The 20,478-nt window shown below is 50.5% G+C and overlaps 1 protein-coding gene across 3 annotated transcripts in view; it reads right to left on the reverse strand.

Annotated features, from left to right (window-relative positions):
• Mob2 (MOB kinase activator 2) overlaps positions 1-20,478 on the reverse strand; it is a 57,677-nt gene that overhangs the window by 21,486 nt on the left and 15,713 nt on the right. The window lies entirely within an intron of this gene.

The following is a 20,478-nucleotide window of genomic DNA, read 5'->3' on the forward strand; positions in this document are numbered from 1 at the left end:
TGTCCGTTTTCCTAATGTAACACAATCCTACAAATTCCCAGCACAATTTCTTTTACATTTTAGAAATATCAACAAGATTTTAAAGTGAAGGTGGAACTGTCAAATCATTCTCACAGAAGACACGGAGGAGGATTTGTGCTCATCTCAATACAGCTATAGTATTCAAGCCTTACGTTACCAATACTAATATGAAGAGATAACAAAACGGAATAAAATTCCAAAACAGATCGTATTTCCATGCCCAGCTGGACTTCAGCAAAGGGGTAAAGTCACTCTGGGGAAAGGCAAGTGTTGAGAAAGCAGAACATCCATTACAACAGCAAGCACCCTGACCCCATTCAGAAGAATCAGAGAACTAGACATGAAAGGCACTCCAGCTCCAGCAAAGCTCTGCATAGGTGCAAGTGCTGTACTAACCTGAAAGGAGAAAAGACAAAAACCTGCTTCTACCAAAATTCACACACACACACACACACACTTAAAATATTACTAAAACAATCAACACTGAGTATGGTAGCTCATACATGTAATACTAGCTACCGAGAAGGTTTAAGTCTAGGGGACTACAGATTAAAGCCAGCTACTCAAGACAGCCTCATATCACAGTCAGTACCATATAGGAGCTGCTTGGGCTCTCCACCCTTGAGGCTTGGCATAGCCCTTTCTCTCACCAAGAACCTCAGGACATGGTGAATATCAGCCGTACTAGGTGGTGGCAAAAGGCAATGGTAGAACCTGAGGTGAGAGGCCTAAAGGACTCAGGAGGCCAAGAAAGAAGAAGTGTGCAAAACAGCGGCAACTAGAATACTGGAAAGAGGTGCGCATGGGCAGGTGAGGTTTAGACAGTGGACTAGGAGGGCAGGATTTACACAGGACAGCAGAGATCACACTGGTGTCAGGGGGCAAGGAAGAAGATTCTGGAGGGTACTGAAGGGTTGGCAGTGGCTCAGGGGCAGTGGCTAAAGGCAAATAGATGCAGGGATCCCTGGACATGAGCAAGATGGGGCTGGGTCAATCCTGGGCCACCTACTCATGTCTCAGATGACTACACTGTGGAGAATGTCACTTAAGGTGACAGCTGCTCATCTTTCTGTGCAAACATCTAGCCTTGGCCTCAAACTTCCCCCTCCAAAAATGGCAACAAGCAATTCTTTGGAAATGGGTAAACCATGAGCTACCCCAGACTTAGGCTTGGCTCCCCAGAAAACCACACTACATATATGGATGCAATGCCCACAAACCAGATGCCAACATAAAGTCCCAGCACACACTCATGATGTACACAATGGGACCCCGCCTGGAGCAGATGCCTGGTGTTGGCACGGGCATGCAGCCCACATTCCCGGTCAACTTCATAACTGGTGACAGAGCACCTCCTCAGGGAGCAAGGCCATGCAGAGTGGCCACTTCAACGCCCTGCTGTCACCAATGCAAAGCTGACCTGCCCTCCAGGGATGTACTGGCAGTAGAGTGAGCTACTCCGTGTCCAAGCCCTGGACCAGAAGCCCTGCAGCTCCTACTCAGCACTGAACGAAGAGGAGAGGCAGGCCCTGGAGGGGCTCTTCACAAGCCGCGTGCCTGGAGAGAATACACTCAGAAGGACTCCAGTGACAGCAGTGCCCTCTGCATGTCTGCCTCATGGCAGCTGCCGGGTGTGCCCCTTCCTGAGCGGAGGTGCCTCCCAGGCAGTCAGTCTAAGCAGGGAGGAGCTCTGCTAGCTCCTGGAAGAGGAGCCAGGGGACTGGGCACAGAGGGGAAGATAGGGTTGGTCTGTCTCCAGACAGTTCCCACAGCCCATAGGTCAAAAATCACAGGCTGTGGCCCTTTCATTAGAAGAGGGAAGTCTCCAAAGCCTCCTCAGCCTCCTCCATGAAGGCTCCACTGCCCCTGAACAGAGAGTGCCCCTCCCACCTGCTTTACTATTGCTCACTCCAGTCAGTTGTTCTGGGGGCCAGGACTGTTGGATACTTGGCATTAAAGGCCCTTGCATGGCAAGAGGCCACTTGTGAACTCTACCCAGTGGCTCCCTTCAAGACAGCCGAGAATGTGGAAGAATATAGAGGCAGGGTAGCCATGGCGGCATGTTCTGGATCCCAGAAGACCCACCCCCCACTGCCAGGTCCCTGTCCTAAGGCCTACAGAGCTTCTGTCTGGTGGGCTAAATGGTGTCCACTAAGCAGCATGTGGCCAGCTCGAGAGAGACATCAGCCTACACTTCAGGGTGAGATGGGGACACCCCATACGTGGCCTACACTTCAGGGTGAGATGGGGACACCCCATACGTGGCCTACACTTCAGGGTGAGATGGGGACACCCCATAGGTGGCCTGCACTTCAGGGTGAGATGGGGACACCCCATACGTGGCCTGCACTTCAGGGTGAGATGGGGACACCCCATACGTGGCCTGCACTTCAGGGTGAGATGGGGACACCCCATACGTGGCCTGCACTTCAGGGTGAGATGGGGACACCCCATACGTGGTCTACACTTCAGGGTGAGATGGGGACACCCCATACGTGGTCTACACTTAAGGGTGAGATGGGGACACCCCATACGTGGCCTATACTTCAGGGTGAGATGGGGACACCCCATACGTGGTCAGAAGTCAGGCACAGACAGTGAGTGGCCACTCTGATAACATCATCCAAAGTGTGGGGTGAAATCCAGGAAGGGAAAAGAACTCTGGAACCCTCCAGGGCCAGTCATAGGCGCAAGCCTCACACAGAACCCCAGCCAGTAAGGAATTTGCACTCAAGGATGCCTTCAAGGACAGCCCTTGGCAGAAAACAAGAACAAAACTAGAAACACACACACACCCAAAAGTTTAAAACAACTGTAAGACAAAGGGAAACGCTGGGCTATAAGATTTGAAGAAGCTGTTTGCTTTTTCATTTCTCTCTCAAGGAAACAACTGTGAACTTGTAAAACACTCACTCACTACCTGTACATTTGAGTTCAGGGCCCCAAACAGCTCTGGAAGCCTGAACTGCATACATAGCCTCAAAGGAGACGGCTCTGGCAGCACCTGAGGGAGTGGGGGCCTTGCCATGGCTGAGGGTGTTTTTGGACATACTAACAAGGTTCTGAAATGCAAACTCTAGAACATAAAGATACAGTTCTTTTTCTTTTTCAAGTTAGTAGCAGCTGGAGTAGTGCTGGCACTTAGGAAGAACCCAAAGTAGGAAACATCTGTACATCAGACGTGCATGCACAGCTTGTCTTTGTTTACTGAGAAAATAAACAAATTCTAACCCTGTGACGTCATCAGGGCAGATATTTCCATACCAGTTTACAGCCAGAGCTGTAAAGAGGGGATAAGAAAGGATCCCCTCACACTCCCAAGTTCCTAATACAGAAGTTACCACCCATAGATAAACCTCCCAGCATGGGGGAAGCTCTCCAGCAAATAATCAACCTACCTAATGAGGCCGCCAGGCCTCTGTGTAGAGTCCTGCAGGGGCTCACACCTCAAGGCCAAGTGTGTGTGTTTTGTGTGTGTGTGTGTGTATGTGTAGAGAAGGAGAGAGAAGGAGAGAGAGAGAGAGAGAGAGAGAGAGAGAGAGGGAGCACGCACACACAAGAGAGCTGTGTATCTGTGTATGTTCTCTCTTTTTTCTAGCACTCAGCTTCAATCCATCAAGATGGTACCCTCCTTGCCCCTGAGCCTGCAGGACCTGCTCTGCCAAGCCACCTTCCTGGCAGGTTTCTCCCCTAGTACATCCTGAACCCTCTTCACCCTCCTCACAGCACTGCTACCCCACTGCCCCATCAGAAAGCCCAGAAAAGGGCTTTGGCTGCTTTTCTCCTGGCTGCCTCAGCACCCATCTCGCCACATGAGTGAATGAAATGACACCACGCTGTACCTTCCACCATCCTCTGTCCTACAAGCTCCTTCCTTCCACTCTATGACATGGATGACACACTTCCGGGCCTCTAAATGTACTCTAAACTCCAGTTCTTTATCAAAACGACTTTGGTCTAGACCACTGACAGTGTTCCACTGCTAGTCTGGTCAACCAGTTGTCAGTTTGCTCACCTCTCACTAGTGCAAAGCAAATAACAAGAGGCCTGGTTTCCAGCCACTGGCTGAGCCTGTTCACTGCATACAGAGGAGAGTACCCAGCATGGTTCATGGCGGCAGACACATCCAATTCCAAAGAGCATGCAAAGAAGCTCTCTTAGAGAACAGAGACTGAGTGCCATGTCAAGATGGACCAAATGTCAAGAGCAAGGGAAATGGATGATGTGAGAATGCTTCCTCTCTCTGACCCTCCCGGCTTTACCTGTCCTGTTTGCTTACATCAATAAAAAGACAGAAATGAAGTCAAGTATTCACTTCTAACCTCAAGAGCCAGTTGCAGGCAATTAGAAGGCGCACATGGGGCCATGGAGACTCAGCCACTGACAGCAGGATGGAGGAGTGCTCCAGCTTCTACCTGAGAAGCAGCCACCAAGCATGAACAAAACAGGAACAAAAAAAGTGAGTTGGGCCTCATCAAAATAAAGAGCAGTTAAGCCAGGCGGTGGCTCACACCTGTAATCCTAGCCACTCAGGAGGCTGAGATCTGAGGATCAAGGTTCAAAGGACCTGAGACTCTTATCTCCAATTAACTTCTAGAAAACGGGAAGTGGGGCTTGGCTAAAGGGTAGGATGGTAGCCTGGAGCTGAAGAGCTCAGGGATAGCACCCAGGCCGAGTTAAGCACCAAGCCCCGAGTTATGCCACTGACACAATAAGTAAATAAATAAGTAAGTAAGTAAATAAATAAGAGTGGTTACCCAGATGCTGGGGGGGGGGGGGCGGGTGTCACACCTGTAAGCTTAGCTACTCAGGAGGCTGAGGTCTGAGGATCAGCATTTGAAACCAGCCTTGGCAAGAAAAGTTCAGGAGATTCTTATATCCAATTCACTGCCAAAAAGCCAGAAGTCAAGGGGTGACTCAAATGGCAAAACACCAGCCTTGAGTGAAAAAGCTAAGGGACAGTGCCTAGGCCCTAAGTTCAAGCCCTAGTACTAGCACCACAAAGGCAGGCAGTGGGAGAGCTGGCTAAACACAAGGCCATACCTCTGAAATACTGGCAACTTGAAGGCTGAGGCAGGAAGGTACAATGTGCCACCAGGCCCAGTACACTACATCTCTTTAATTCTTAAATATGGGCCGGGCATTGTTGGCTCAAACCTGTGATCCTAGCTATTCAAAGGCTGAGGTCTGAGGATCGTGGCTCAAAGCCAGACCACTGCAGGAAAGGCTGCGAGACTCATATCTCCAATGAACCACCAGAAAACCAGAGGTGGCACTGTGGGTCAAAGTGGTAGAACACTAGCCTTGAGTGAAAGAGCTCAGGGACCGTGCCCAGGCCCTGAGTTCAAGCCCTACAACCAATCAACTAAAAAAAGAAATGTTAAATATGCCAACCCAGACATACACAGAGAACATTATATTTCCAGGAGAAAATAGGGCCATAGCCAGTGGGGGACAGCAGAGGACCTGTTCACACAAAGTACACAACAGACAAAGCATCCATGGCAACAGACTCACAGAACCAGCTCCTTAGAACACTGAGAAGAGTCATGGGTGCAGGCTGCTAGTTTCCTGCCCTGGGTGCTGTGTGTTTACCAATGAGACCCAGGGACAGAACACTGGAATCTGCGCACGCGCGCACACAAACACGCACACGCACACACACACAAGTGGGCACACGCTATGTCCCACATAACCTAACACACAGGATATTTAAAAACAGCAAGAAAAGCATGATGACAAATAACAACTGTTGACACTAGATGGTTAGTGTCACATTCTTCTTTTTATGAGAACTACTTCACAATAACAAGTATCTTTTTGCCTATGTCTTCAAAGATAGAAAGAAGCAAAGAGCCTCCCTATGCAAACACTTCTGTTCAGAGCCACATCCAAAGGCTCAGACCCTATGTGAAAACTCACCAGCCATGATGAGGATGGTGGGTAGACAGCGGAGAAAAGCCCCCTTTCTCCCAGCACCACAGCAGTCACAGGGGAACAGAGCTGCCATTCAAGTGACAATGGCTGGGACCCCAGAGAGAACACTTAGGAGCCAACCCTCCACCAGCACCACAGACTGTAAGGAGGCCAGACATGGAAGGGAAAGCAGGTTTGTAGTAGGGGACGGGGTGGAGGGGAGAGTTGAGCTTCCCCCCTGCACCAGGGGCTTTCCAGCCCTTATTCTTCAAGGCTGCAGTCATGAAGACCCTTGTTCTGGTAGCCTGGCACCAAAGACTTAGCCCCTTAGTATTGAGGGGACAGGTGCACACAGCCAGAGCAATGCCCTTGAGCCCAGCATCCCTTTATAGCCAGGCCAGTCTGGCTCTGGGGAAAGTTCACTCCATTCAGGGGAGGTATCTCTGCTTCCCTTCTACACCAGGGCTGCAGAGGCAGGAACTGCTGTGAACTTTACCCCTAAATTTACCAATAACCCTGAGAGCCAACCACTAATACCTAAAATGTGACAACTGCCTCCCTCACACACAGATACCCCAAGTTAGGGACACTGTATCCTCCCTTCCAAGCTGTCTACCTAGAGCTTGGCAGCCAGCATGGACACAGACATGTGCAAGAGATGCACAGCAGGCCAGAGCACCCCAGTCCGGCAGCAGGCCCAGTGAGGCCCTCTGCAGACCCAGTGGGGCCTTGTGGATACACACAACACCCAGCCTAGCAAGCAGGCCCAGGGAGGCCCTCTGCATTCTGAGACTCCTGAACAACACCCATTGCAACTCCTCCAGGGCAACAGGAATTCAGGAAGACCTTCAGGCAGCAAGCAGAGGCCAGACTGAAGGCCAACGATCTCTTGAGGGGAGGCTGACTGTAGAGTATGAAGAAATGGCAGAAAGATAAGGCCAAGCAGAAAGATCCTGCCTGGCAGGATCTCACAGGAAGCCACGGCTCACTCCAGGGCAAGGATTTCAGTGCAAATTTAGAAGGCAGCACACTACTAAAATTTTCCTGGTTCAAGTTCATGTCAAGCCTAATACCAAACAATTAGAGAAGCTGCTGGAGCCTGGCCCAGTCACCACAACCACAAGAGGGCAGGGAAGTCCAAGGGCCCAGCTCCTCTTCCTTCCTGACAAGGTGCCAGCCCAGATGGGTGGGAGGCCCTGGGGTGGGAAGGAGGGCTTGTTTCCATGTCCAAGACACACACAGCATGAAGCATGTCCCTACATCCCACAGGTTGAGGGGGCACAAGAACAGCTCAATACTCAGAGCCCTAGGTGACCCACACACCTGGAAGCAAGAAGCACACCGCTCACTAGTCCCAGGAGCTCAAAGGCTCCAAAGCCAGGCCACTCGATGTGGCAGGGTGAACTCCTCACCCTCCTGTTTCACCAAGCCACGCGGGACCTGGGTAAGGCAGCCAGGAATGGGCACTGGCAGGCCTGCCAATCTGCCCTGCCCAGCCCAGCCAGTATAAAAACCTCAGTTGCAAAATTTAGCCCAGGCTCAGTCCCACAGGAAGGAGGAGGGAGCCCTACAAGGGAGAGGCAGCAGCTGTGGGGACTCAGCCAGCCAGCTCCACGAGAAGCAGGTCAGAGCCTGCCTGTGCCAGTGAGTGCCTAAGTGAGGAATCCACTCTGGTCCTGCCCCCAGTGCTACCTCCAGACAAGGGGCTCCCATAGCAACTTTATCAAGGTCTTCTAACAGAAATTCAGAGGGAGACGGCCAGAGAGAAATGGAGGACATCTCACATTGAAGGACAAAAAGGGGTCTCTCAGGGTAAGCAGAGAGGGCCCCCCCCATGTTTACCAATGAGAGGTGACCACTGCCCAGACACGAGATAATGCTCTCTGCTGTAAATCTGGGGAGGCCAAGGGTTACTTCAGAACCACAGATGGCACTGCATTGGCAGAACTGCTTTCTGTGTACACACACACAGCGGGTGGCATATCCTGGCCACCCCAGTTCTGTGCCTGGGCAAAGGCACTCACAAGGCATGAGTCACAAACTACCATGAGGACTGCAGGCCTAAGAGCTGACCGGCCACCAGCAAGTGCCTGAGCTCATCCTCTTCCCGCTTTGGATGCTGAGAGAGGGACAGGCCTGGGGGTCCCCAGCCTGGTCAGGGCTCCGTTGCAGGGCACTCTGAGGACACATAAAGGTCCCGTAGCAATCTGTTCCTACAGCTCCAAGGGCATCCTGGTTGGCAGACAGGCAGACAGGCAGACAGGCTGGCACCCCTTCTGAGGCACACTCTTGTCTAATGGGAAATACTCTATTTGTCTTTGAAGCCAGAGGAGGGATGTGGGAAAACCCTGCACTCCAAGGAAGAGCAGAACAGATCTGTCAAGGGGAGCCAGCACTCCAAAGATGGCTCCCAGGAGGTAACACCAACAAAACTACCTGTTCAGAGCTCCCAGAGGAGCCACACCTGCCTTCTCAGCCTAAGACAAATCCTGACCCTGCACCCTAGTCAGTGCATGGCAAGTTACCTGCATGGACCCTACTTGACCCTGGCATCCCAGGGTCTCCTTCTCAAACTCCAGCTGGCTCAGGCATTCTTGGACCCAAAGCCCATTTGGTCTGTTTACTGATGCTACAACACAATATCCTGAGCTGGGTAAATAATAAACAGATTCATTCAGCCTATAGGGCTGGAGTCAAAAGACTCACTGACACCTGGAGAGGTCTCCACAGCACATGGCTAAAGAGCAAGAGGGCGTGAGAATGAGCAGGACAGGACTACCATTCCTGAAGAAATGGCACTAATGAATCCCTCCCCCTGCTTCCAAGCTTCCCTCCAAGTCCCACTTCTTAGCCAGACATCAGTGGTTCACATTTATAATTTTAGCTACATAGGAGGCTGAGATACAGAGGATCATGGTTCAAAGCCAGCCTAGAAGAACAGTTCATGAGTCTCTATCTCCAGAATTACCAGCAAAAAAGCTGGAGGCCTAGGCACAGGCTAGGGGCAATGTATTTGAATGAATGAATTCTTCCTATACAGTGTTTACAAATCAGTACCAAGGGTAAGCACTGCATCCAAAGAAAGGGCAAAGGAAAAGGACTACAAGAAGAAAAACTACCAATGGCCAACAAACGTAAGATCAATATCCAAAACGGAAAAGTCACTAAATATAACAGCTATTGTCTTCAACACACCAAGGCAGCCAGAGACTGCCTTACAGATGGCAAGGTTCGAACCAAGTTTGGTTTTTAGAAGTTTCTCACAATTCATAAGAATGTGGTCCTGAGATCGCAGCCAACAGTGAAGCCCTGCCCACTTCCCCTGACTGCATCGCAGGGGAGCCCCGCACAATGCACACTCCACAGCCCTGTGCACTGAGGACACTGGAAAAAGCAGTCTTGAAACCTTTTTGAGAGAGACTGGAGGTGGCTTTTATTTCCTTATATGTCTACAAATCATTGGAATTTTCCATGTGAAAATGCATTTCAACAGTGGACACTGGGAGCTGTCATGACATGAACTTTGCTTTCTTTACATATGAACTTCTCCAATAAGAAGGGCACCGTTACGGCCAGCTGTGGTGATATGTTCCAAATTCCAGGCCGAGGCAGTTCAAGGCCAGCCTGGGCTATGTTGTGAGACCCTGCCTAAAAAGAAAGAAAATATACCATCACTACAACAAGAGAAATACTATTTTAATTTGGGGGAGAGATGTACATGAAAAGGCCTAGACAGTAAACTGTAATAGAAGACTTTTTTTCAAGTTTCAAAAATGTCATGAACCAGGCACAGGTGGCTCACATCTGTAAGTCTAGCTACTTAGAAGGCCGAGATTTGAAGATGGTGGTTCAAAGCCAGTCCAGGCAGGAAAATCTGTAATTAGCCACTACAAAACCAGAAGTGGAGCTGTGCTTCCAAGTTGTAGAATGCAAGCCTTGAGCAGAAGAGCTCAGTGACCACACCCAGGCCCCGAGTTCAAGCCCGCAGAGGAGAGAAGGGAACAGCAGGCACAAAGCTGGCTTGTCCATGGCCACCACAGGCCTGGTGTGCTAATCTGTGGAATAGTTTCATAGCCTTCCTACACTTACCAAATCAAAACTGAAGACAGACCCAGTCAAGACACACGAGGGCTGCAGGCCAGGGACGCAGCATCTGAGCATCATGGTTTGAAGCCAGCCCAGGCAGGAAAGTATCTCCAATTAACCACCCAAAATCTGAGGCAGTGCTCAGGCCTTGAGTTCAAGTACAGACACAGACACAGACACAGACACACACACACACACAGACACACACACACACACAGACACAGACACACACACACACACACACACACACACACACTTCCACCTCTCTCTGCAGTGGGCCTCAACTAACCCTCAGCATTGTCTAAGTGGTTTTTCACAGTGACCTGAAATCAAAGTCTCACCTGAGTCTTCATCTTCATTGCTGCTGTCGGGATCTGGATGCCACCTTCCAACAGAGCTGACCCCATAGAATCACACTAGCCAGCCGGCTCTGCTACCCCACAGTCCACTGCCCACACCCTTAGATTCCTGTACTGAGCTTCCCATCTTCCAGAATAAGGTCTCCCAGGAAGCTCTTTGTGTCTCCAGGACTTGCATATTAGAAAGTGTTTTTATTCATAAATGATTGATGGATTGGCTCATGCTAAAGCCTGAATTGAAAGTTCTTTTTGAGCACTGTTTTGAATTCTGAGTCGTGTATACTGGAGATGACCTGGTTTTTGGTTGGTGGTTTGTTTTTACTCAGTGGAAAATTTTCAAGTCCTTTCTTCATGCCTCGTGACCTGAAGCAGCATCACTAGTATGGGTCTTTTTTTCAGTGTTGGATGCTGAGTGACCTCTGCTATCTGAGAACTGTCTCCCGTGATTCAGCTCCCTCCCTCGGCCCCCTTCTTTCTGGAAGGCCCTCCAGCCATCTGGAGGGCTATCTGCCTGACTTAATGGCCAGCCTCCATGCCTGCCATTTAGTTTACCTGCTCTACCTGTTCAGAAACATGCCAGATTTCCCTTTTTTAGAACCCTTAACTTCCAGGCATGCATTCTGGCATCCTGGAGGTCTCTTTTGCATCACCCTCATGGCTGCTGTGCAGTCTGAAGGCTCTGCAGACTAAAGACAGCTCTGTTTTATTCCAGTGTTTGGCGGGAGCTTTCCCCTTGGCTATCTCAGTCTCCTTGACCCATGGTACCAAAGAACTCACAGGCAGCTTTTCCCCCAGGGGTATCACTGGAGGCCATCAGAAGAGGGAGTGTGCGAGTATCTCTTCTTCCTCACTGTCAAAAAATGGAGATCTTTCCTTTGGCCTTGACAGACCTCCAACTCTGCCAGGCAGGTGCAAGATCAAGTGTAGGAGGGGGTTGTGTACAGAGAAATTGTGTACCCCCAAATTGTGGATGTGGCGCAGCCTCCAGATTTAAAGTGCATGACAGTGTGCCCCTACTGTGCTTGGTTCTCAGAGGCAACCCAGTGCCCCGCCCTGTGATCCACCAGATGCATTCTTCAGACTTGGGTCTGACAGAGAAGCCTGGTAGCTGCTGCATTCACACCTCCGGGTCACACCCGGAGCTACTCGGGGGTCACAATGAAGATGCAGCCCTGGGTAGCACAGGCCTGGGTAAGTCAGCATTTTATCCACTGGATCACTGGCTGTCCAACCTCTAGGTTTACTGGCTGCTAGTGCTTCCTCTTTCTCCTTCACTCCTGTGGATTTAAGTGGGGCTGAAGCAGGTTCTGAATACAAGATGCAGTCTACCCTTTAGCTGGAACAGGAAGGGCATATATACTGTATAAGGCCCACTGGCCTTCCCTCCTAAGAACCAGTGACCACACCAATCCTCCACTCACACAGAAGCTAGGTAAGTAAGCCGTCTCAGTACAGGGAAGGACATCTGTGGCAGTCTTATGTCCAGTACCTTCTCTGAGACCTACAATGCACAGACAGAAGTCTGCTAGTATCAGGACATCCTTCCTAGCTCTGGCAGATTCATAGCTTCTCATGGAAGTGGGTGGTCTCCACACATGCCCTACTTCCCTGTCGGCAAGCCAAGTTCAGGCAGAGTCCTCCCTCAAGTTTAATGACTCTACCGCACTGAAGGTTACGGGCCATCTCTAAGCTCTGGCTCAGGGTTTCAATCTTTGAGCTAGGGAAGCAGCCAGAAGCTAAGTGGTAGCCTGGCACGTACAAGGCTCTGGGTTCAATCTCTCTCTAGCACCACAAAACAAAACAAAAATTGAAGCACTGTGTCCATGGAGACCCAGAACCAAAAGTACAGATCTGTCATCATCCAGCTGGGCTCTTAGCCCAGAGCCCTAGGTCCGACTGCTAACTCGATGTCACCCCTATACACTTGGGGAGAGGGCAAATGCAAGGCACAATGTACACATGTCTGCCAGTACTGTGACACCAGCCCACCTTGTACAACAACATCCAGCAACAACTTTCGGGCAGGTTTAAAGTTCAGAGAACTACTGCCCACTCTGGAGAAGTCACAGGGGCCGGGGTCCCTAACCTTGGCAATGACCTGAATGCCAAGCTAAGGGGTATCCCGGGAATGGGAAGCAGTGCATAGTAACCTCTAACCAAGGTTGCCCTCCTCAAGGGCATGGGCAAAATGCAGAACCTGCTTCTGGATGTTCCTTCAGAAAAGGTGCTTTGATACACACTGAAACTCTGAGTGCAAGATTCTGAGCCCTAACTCAGAGCCAGCTATGACACATCCCCCAGGGTCATCCTGATAGGTCTGGGGATAAAAGAGGAGATGCAGGGTTGCCCAGGACCCTTCAAATAAAACTCCATGTTAACTGGTACAGCTCCTTTCTAACAAGTGCAAAGAACTAAAACGCTAGCACTGATGTGTGTGTGTGTGTGTGTGTGTGTGTGTGTGTGTGTGTGTGTGTGTGTGTGTGTCAGAAAAGACAAAAAAATCAAAACCTCAAGCTTTGGGGCTAGAGTCAAAATAAATGAGGCAGAAGTAGTCCAATTAAGATAATTAAGTTAGCTAATTTCACATGTTGGGGTATCAAGAGAAGAAAACTCAGATGAGCTTATTGACACAGGTGAGCACTCAGACTGTCCTGGGGCTGCGGCTGCACAGGCCTTGGGGCCTAACCCCTAGGTCACAGGCACACCATGTGCAGACTTGTCCAAAGGTGTTGGCCACAAGGACTGGCACCCGCCCCAATGCTGCATTAGGCATCTGATGTGTTCTGGCTGCACTGAGGCTCTTCAGCCCTTCCCTCACGGACCTGACAGCAACACAGAGGGATGACCAACCTACACAGAATGGGTTATACTCAGCAGTCCACCTGTACACTGTCTGCAGGCCTACTGTGGTTACTAGCCTGAGGAGCTGGAGGGCTGGGTGGTCAACAGCGCCCCCTGCTGGAGACAGGATCCAGTTTATAGGCTGCATCACTCCAGGGCACAAAAGCAGTAATGGCTTATCCTCAGTCCTGGGAGCTTCCACTGGACAGCCATGGTCTGGGAAGCCCTGGTCTGGGCCCATGCAATCCATGCCCTAATTCCTGGAAGGGGAGGTCCTAAAGGGAGTGCTGTGTTGGGCTGACCACATCCTGGACATCACTCAGAGGCCTTTACCATGGTCAGGGGAGACTTTCACACAGAAGCAGCTGGCCTGGACTCCTCTCCGGCTCCCTTTCCATGCCTCATCTTCCCTCATGGGAAATGTGTCTGAATGAGCGTGGTACAGCACTTCTCAGAAGCCCAGCACAAGCCCTACTTACCCTGGCTGCCCCAGGCATGCAAAGGCCAGCCATGCCACCCCTTAGATACCTGAAAATGCCTGGTTTGTGAGAAGGCAGTGCTCAGTGAGCTTCTGACACACTGAGGCACTGTTTTCAAGGTTGGGAGGACCCAGTGAAGGAGCTGCCTGGGCAGCTCACTCTGAATAGCCACAGGGAAGAGGAATCTTCCATCTGGAGACAATGCCAAGCACTGACTGCACTGACAGGACTATCCTCATCCAGTGCACTGCCAAGGCCAAACCCAACAGGCTCACTTTCCTGTGCCAGCAGCTGGTTCTTCTGCTGTGCAGAGCTTCTCTTTGGTGAAGGGGCTGCCTTCCCCTGCCAGCCACCTCTCATTCTGTGTCCCTGCAGGCCCACCTCTGAGCACACAGGTCTCCTGTCCTCCTACCTCTTCTCCCCAAGCTCTTCTCACTCTTTGGGCTTGGCTCAGCCAGACCTTAACCTGAGGCTGGAGGGCAGCATGCTCACAGCCCACCTGACAACTTCCTGCCTGGGAGTGTCACGCCCCTTCCTGCACACTGTGCCCCAGGTGCATGCAGGACCCTTCTCTGGCAGCTCACAGACCCATCTGCCCTTGCTGGCCCCTGGTTGCCATCCCCCTCTTCTCTTTCCCCAAGGGAAGGCTACCACCCTCCATTATGTCTCGGCCGCATGGCTGGGCAGACTGAACCTTGGCCCCTTACCAGAAGATGTTCTGAGAGGCTCCTGCCTCTCTTCTACTTTCCTGTTACAGGAAGCTGGTCACGCTAAGCCATGAGCTGCTGCCTCGGGGGATGACAGCAAAAGAGGGAATGCAGGTATGGGGAGTATGGTCAGAGCCCTGCTGCTGTTGGGGGACCCCTTCTCCACAGCACTATAGTAGTCATAAGAATGCCAAGCCCCTTAATGTTCTTCCAAGGTGTCTGAACCCCTCCAGCCAGGCACAGTGGCTCACCTAACTGCTTATACTGGACCCTGCCTCCAGCTTGTCTCTCCAACTCTTCCCAAGCTTCCCAGCTTCAGAAGTGCTTTCTCTGCCAACCTACACCACTCATCTCCAAAGGTTAAATTCAGGTCTTACCCATCCACTGTCCCATGGGAGCACAGGGGACAGCTGGACCTGGACCGTCAGCCCTGAGGCATGACCCACACGTAGACACACCATGAGGACACTGGCTGGGGGCCCTTCACAGAGTGCAGACAGAGGCAAGGAGCCTGGGAAGAGCTGATGAAGTCATGTGGAGAAGGCTCCAGGCAATCGCTGGAGCTGAGCTGGAGACACTCAAATCCAGCAGCAGGGGCTGGGACGTAGCTCAGTGGCAAAGCGCTTGCCTAGCAAGTGCAATGTCCTGGGTTTGATCCCCAGTATCAAAAGAAAAGAAAAAAAACACAGTTAAAAAACCAACCAAACAAACAAAAAACCCAGCAGCAGTCACGTACCTCAACCAGCCTTGGTTCCAAGCAGCCCAGAGCTCTGTCTCCAGGATACTGGCATTCATGGGGCAGACACACACAGACAGAACTAAGACGTTCCAAAAAGGAATATAACTATATGGCATGAATGTCATGAGGAAAACTCCTCACAAACAATTCCAGAGAGACACATCCCAAGACCCCGAGGAACGCTATCCGCCATGGTTTGCAGTGATGGCATTGTTGGGGACTGGCACTGAGCTGAGAACCTGCTTGAGGCGTAACATGGAACAAATGACTGAAGGGAAAGGAAGGAGTGATACTGTCCCACCAAAAAAGAAATATATTCATTACCTGACTCATGAAATGTTAGCCCCTACATACAACATCTCAGTAAGAACAGTATTTTTAAATACATAATTAACAACCCAAATTTGTGCAATGGGCATGAAATATATCCTGTTAAGGGAGAGGCCATAGTGCCTGAGTCTTTCCTTGTGACTCTGTTTGCCCAATAGGTCTAGAAACAGTAGCTGACTCCAGGAAGCCAGCACTTGCAACTATACCCAGGGTTCCACCATTCCACATTAGCTGGGTCCACAGAGCCCCCGGACCCGTGTCAAGACAGGATGGTCATTGGTGTTAGATGGGGGACAGAGATGGGTTCAATCCATGAGTGCTTAAAGATAGAAGCACTGCACCCCACATTCTCAGAACCCCAAAAAGAAAGCCAAGTCCTAGGGGCTCATATTTGTAATTTTAGCAATTTAGCAGGTGGAGAATGGGAGGATCTGGTACAAGGACAGTCTGAGCAGAAAAATTCACAAGACCTTCTTAACCCCTACCTGGGGGCAGTGGCACAGCTACAACAGGAAACCTAAAATCAGTGGACCATGGTCAAGGAACAAGCCTAGATAGGTGAGATCCTAAAGAATAATTAGCAACAAAAAAAGGAGCTTGCGGGGCCGGAAGTTTGGCCTAGTGGTAGAGTGCCTGCCTAGCATGCACGAAGAGCCGGGTTCGATTCCTCGGTAACACATACATAGCAAAAAGCCAGAAGTGGTGCTGAAGCTCAAGTGGTAGAGTGCTAGCCTTGAGAAAGTCCAAAGACAGTGCTCAGGCCCTGAGCCCAAGCCCAGGGCTGGCAAAAAAAAAAAAAAGGAGCTTGCTATGTGGCTCAGTATACACTACCTGCCTGGTAAGTGGTGTGAGGTCATGACTTCAAATCCTACTACAGACCTCTAAAACTACTAGAACATTTTTATATGTGCATATCCATATACATGTATGGTCCACCCCCATCCCTGGCCAGGCTTGAGTTCAGAGCCTGAGCACTGTCCTTGGGCTTTCTCAAGACTAGAGCTCTACCCCTTGAGCAACAGCACCAGTTTCAGCTTTTTCTATGTACGTGGTACCAAGGAATCAAACCTGAGTCTTTGTGCATGCTAGGCAAGCGCTCCATCACTAGGCTAAATTCCCGGCCCTGTGTCCCCCACTGATCACTTCTACAAGATGAGAGGGGGTCACTGCTACATGCTGAGAACTGGACAACTGAAAGAAAGATCGAGCATCTGGCCCAACTTGCTTGGAGGAAACGAGCAGTTGCAAGAAGGCAGCTCCTCTTCATAGGCGTGATGACACACCTGTACTTCCAGGACTCGGGACGTTGCGACCAGAGGACCCAAAGTCTGAGGCCATCTTGGCTAGACAATAAGATCCTGTTTCAGAAAGAAAAGAACACCCATCTTTAAGAGCTATGTGCTAAACACTCCAAGAGTTTTCTGAGGTTTCAAAATGCTCATACACAAGACTGGGGATGTAGCTCAGTGGGAGAGTGCTTCCCTGGCATATGCAAAGCCCTGGGTTTGATTCCAATATTACAGACATGCTCTCTGGGCAAGAGTGGGCAAGTGTAGTGAGGAAAGAGCTAGAGTGGGCCACAGTCCCTGCCCGTGAAACTGTTCCTTGCCCTATAGCATAGGCAGGGATATGTGTAAGGGCTGAGAGTAGTACCCTGCCCCTCCGCCTCCCTAGCTTTCTTGGGACCACACAACATCAGTAGTAAGACATGCATGCTGTGAGCTGTGGTCTCAAACTAGCTAACAAGGCTGCCTTGACACAGAGGAAAAGGGGGCAAGAGAGCAGGAAGGCACAACAAGTCTCAGGATGGCCTTTCTACTCTGCTAAACACGAAGACTTCAGTCTCCCAAAACCAAGACTCCACCTAGTGCCGCCAGCACCTCAACCTCAACTCAGCACTTTATTCTAGGCCCAGCAGTGCCACCTTGCTTGCACTGGCCTCAGAGACAGGACCACAGTGAGCTTGCAGCCACTTCCTTCCTCATGAGTCACTTCCACAAAAGAAAGAGCTCTCCAGAGCCTCTCATCACCAACCTCCAGGCACCACGCAATGCCATGCAGGGAGAGCCTCAAGTCAGCCACAGACCAAGCCACACCCTCCTCGTTTCCTGAAAAGACAGCTAAGCCTGCTTCCATGGATGACTGCAGACAGTCAAAAGCACCTCTCCCCTGCGGCAATGCCACGTATGCTCACTGTTGGAGTCACTGGGGTTTTCGCTGGACCAAGTTAGCCACCAGGGCCACAAGGTAACACTGAGGCAGCCACCGTGGCTGGATGTACTAGAGCTCTGGGCCACAGAAGCCTGTGCCAGTACTAGAACCTAGGAAGCCAGGCAGGTTCCTCCTCTGTTTAAGCAACTGATCCAGGGCCCAGGGGGCCAAGACTGTGCATTTCTAACAAGGTCCCTGGTACCACTGGCTGCTTCTATCTCTTCCCAAACAATAGCTCCCTGTAGAGGACAGTGATACACCAAGCATGCCAAAAAAAAAAAAAAAAAAAGCCCAGTTTTCAAAGGAACCGCTGTCCTGCCTTCACAGCACTGGGACAGACGGACACACACACACTCCTGAGACAGAGATCTAAAGGCTCAGGGGAAGTGGTAAGGGCAGGTGGGAGTAGGTTACTGGGACTGACAGTGAAGATGGGACAGGTCAAGAGTATGACTTCTACCCTGGGAAAAGAGAAGGAATCCAGAACAGAGCACATCCAGGACTATCTTCTTGTTTCTTCTGGGCCAGGCCTGGAACACACACATCTGACAGCAGCACAAGTGGTCTCCCAGGACTCCAGGCTGAGATCCCCCAGAAAGGCAAAGCACTCACCTGCATGTGTCTAACCATGACATGAGGGGAAAAAATGAGGCCTTATGAGAGCTCTGCAAATAGAGAAGTGTTCTGGACAAAGCTCGCCTCGGACCATGGCTGCCACCATGGCCGTAGTGTAACCTGTCAAATGACCCAGTGCGGGCAACCTGGAACCCAGCACTGCTGAGTTGGCAGAGGAGATGGCAGGCAAGGCCTGACCGATATGTACTAATGAAGGCTGTTTCGGAAGCCTTTCAGAACCATACCATAATTGTACTGCAATTGGATGTGTTTATATGGGGCCGCCCACTGTGTTTGCATCCCATTCTGAACTGACCCAGGGTCTGTCCCCAAGCTGCTGTCTTTCTCTTCCCTTCCGTTCCAGTTTCTCTTCCTGTTGCCAAGAAAGAGGCTGGGCCCATGACCTCAGCCATGCCTCACCTGTGGAGGGCAGTCCATGGCCCCAGGCAGGGGCATAGGACTAAGAGCCAGGTGCCCTCTTGCTCTCTCTAGTCCCACAATGCATGCCATGCTCTGGCCATCCCCACAAAGGTTGTTTTCCTATAGTAAGCACAGACATGCTGAACTATTACTCTTAACCTGAGAGCCCCTCCACTCTCACCTCGGAGCTTTCAGAGTGACTTGGGAGCCTATTTCCAAGTTTACAAAGCTGGGCTTGGTGACACATGCCTGTGACCCCAGCACTCAGGAGGCTGGAGTAGAACTGGTTGTTCAAAGCAATGCTGTGTGTGAGACCAATAAAAAGCTGGGAATGGATGGTGCCTCTTATCAAGTCAACCACATGGCTAATATAAACAGAGGACTGAGGTTCAAGCCAGCCAAGGAATAAAGGTAAAATCTTAAAAAAAAAAAAAAAAGAGGGGGGCATAGCTAGGTAAAGCATCTGCCTAGCAAGCTTAAGGCCCTGAGTTCAAATCAAATCTCAGTACTACAAAATAAACAAACAAACATGGATCGCTGGGAGTATTAAAGCCCAACTGCAGCAACAGGACCTGGTCACAGAGGAAAGGGAGGCAGGAGGAAACAAAGTGAGGCATTCCAAAGCATTTACATAAATATCAGAAGATGCCCCCAATGCTAAGATATGGCGCCACAAATGTATGGAATTTTAAAACACAACACCACATTTATGTAACTCATGGAAACAAAAACCATGGGGGTGTTCTATAGGTTCGGTGCAGGGAGAGTCTACAGGGAGGCAGATGGCACTATTAGCTAAATTCAATTCTGGCGGGCTAGGTGCTGTCAGCCATGAAGAGATGAGAGACAGGAAAGTACACAAAATGTCCCAAGTGGTGGAGCTTAGGGGAAGCACCATCATTTCTCAAAGCGACAGGCGTAGCATCCGCGGGTGGACAGGAAGACACATGGATGGAAAACCTTTACCTGAACCATCAGCAAGCACTGCTGACACTGCATGCGAGACTGCACGGGAGGGAGGTCCTTAAGGAGAGCCTCAAGGCTCTCTGGCTCACCCGATAATGCAATCAGGCATGGCCCGGGCCATCAGTACTGCCTCCTGGAAGTGAGGCCACGGCTTTGTCCCTTCCCACACTCCCAGAGACCAGCTGTCAGAGTCCTGAGGACACTCCAGCCTCCTGGGGCTGAGACCTTTTACTGTGAAGGACTTCTCTCAGTGAACAGACTGCTTACAGTCAAATTATCCCTCTTTTCTTCTACAGTTGGCACTTTCTGGACCTGTTTGAAAGAATTTTTCTAATGTAACGGTCAAGATCTACAACACTACCACCGACAGAAACATGACCTGAGTCCTACTGTAAGCCATGGCATAATTTTAAACTTTCAATAGCCACACTAAGAAAAGAAAATGCCTCGGGCAAGACATGCAAAATGTACTTAAGTATGCAACACTATAAAAACAGTATGACACTTAAGCTGTTTTTTCCTGGTCCAGGGCCATTTCTAGAGCATACCTCCCATGCCCCAGAGCCTGTTCTGGACACGTCTGGGCCTGGTGCTAGCTACCGTAGATATTTTTTCTATGGTATGAGGGATCAGACTCACTTTGTTTGTTTTTGTGTTAAGATGGGGTTTAAATTCAGGGCCTTGTACTCTTGCCTGGCTTACTTTTTTGTTCAAGACTGGTGCTCTACCACTTGAGCCACACCTGCACTTCCAGCTTCTTGCTGGTTGACTGGAAGTAAGAGTGTAAT

Source organism: Megascapheus bottae, chromosome 16 (assembly GCF_031878675.1).
Source record: "Megascapheus bottae isolate mThoBot1 chromosome 16, mThoBot2.hap1, whole genome shotgun sequence".
In the NCBI taxonomy this organism is placed as follows: Eukaryota; Metazoa; Chordata; class Mammalia; order Rodentia; family Geomyidae; genus Megascapheus; species Megascapheus bottae.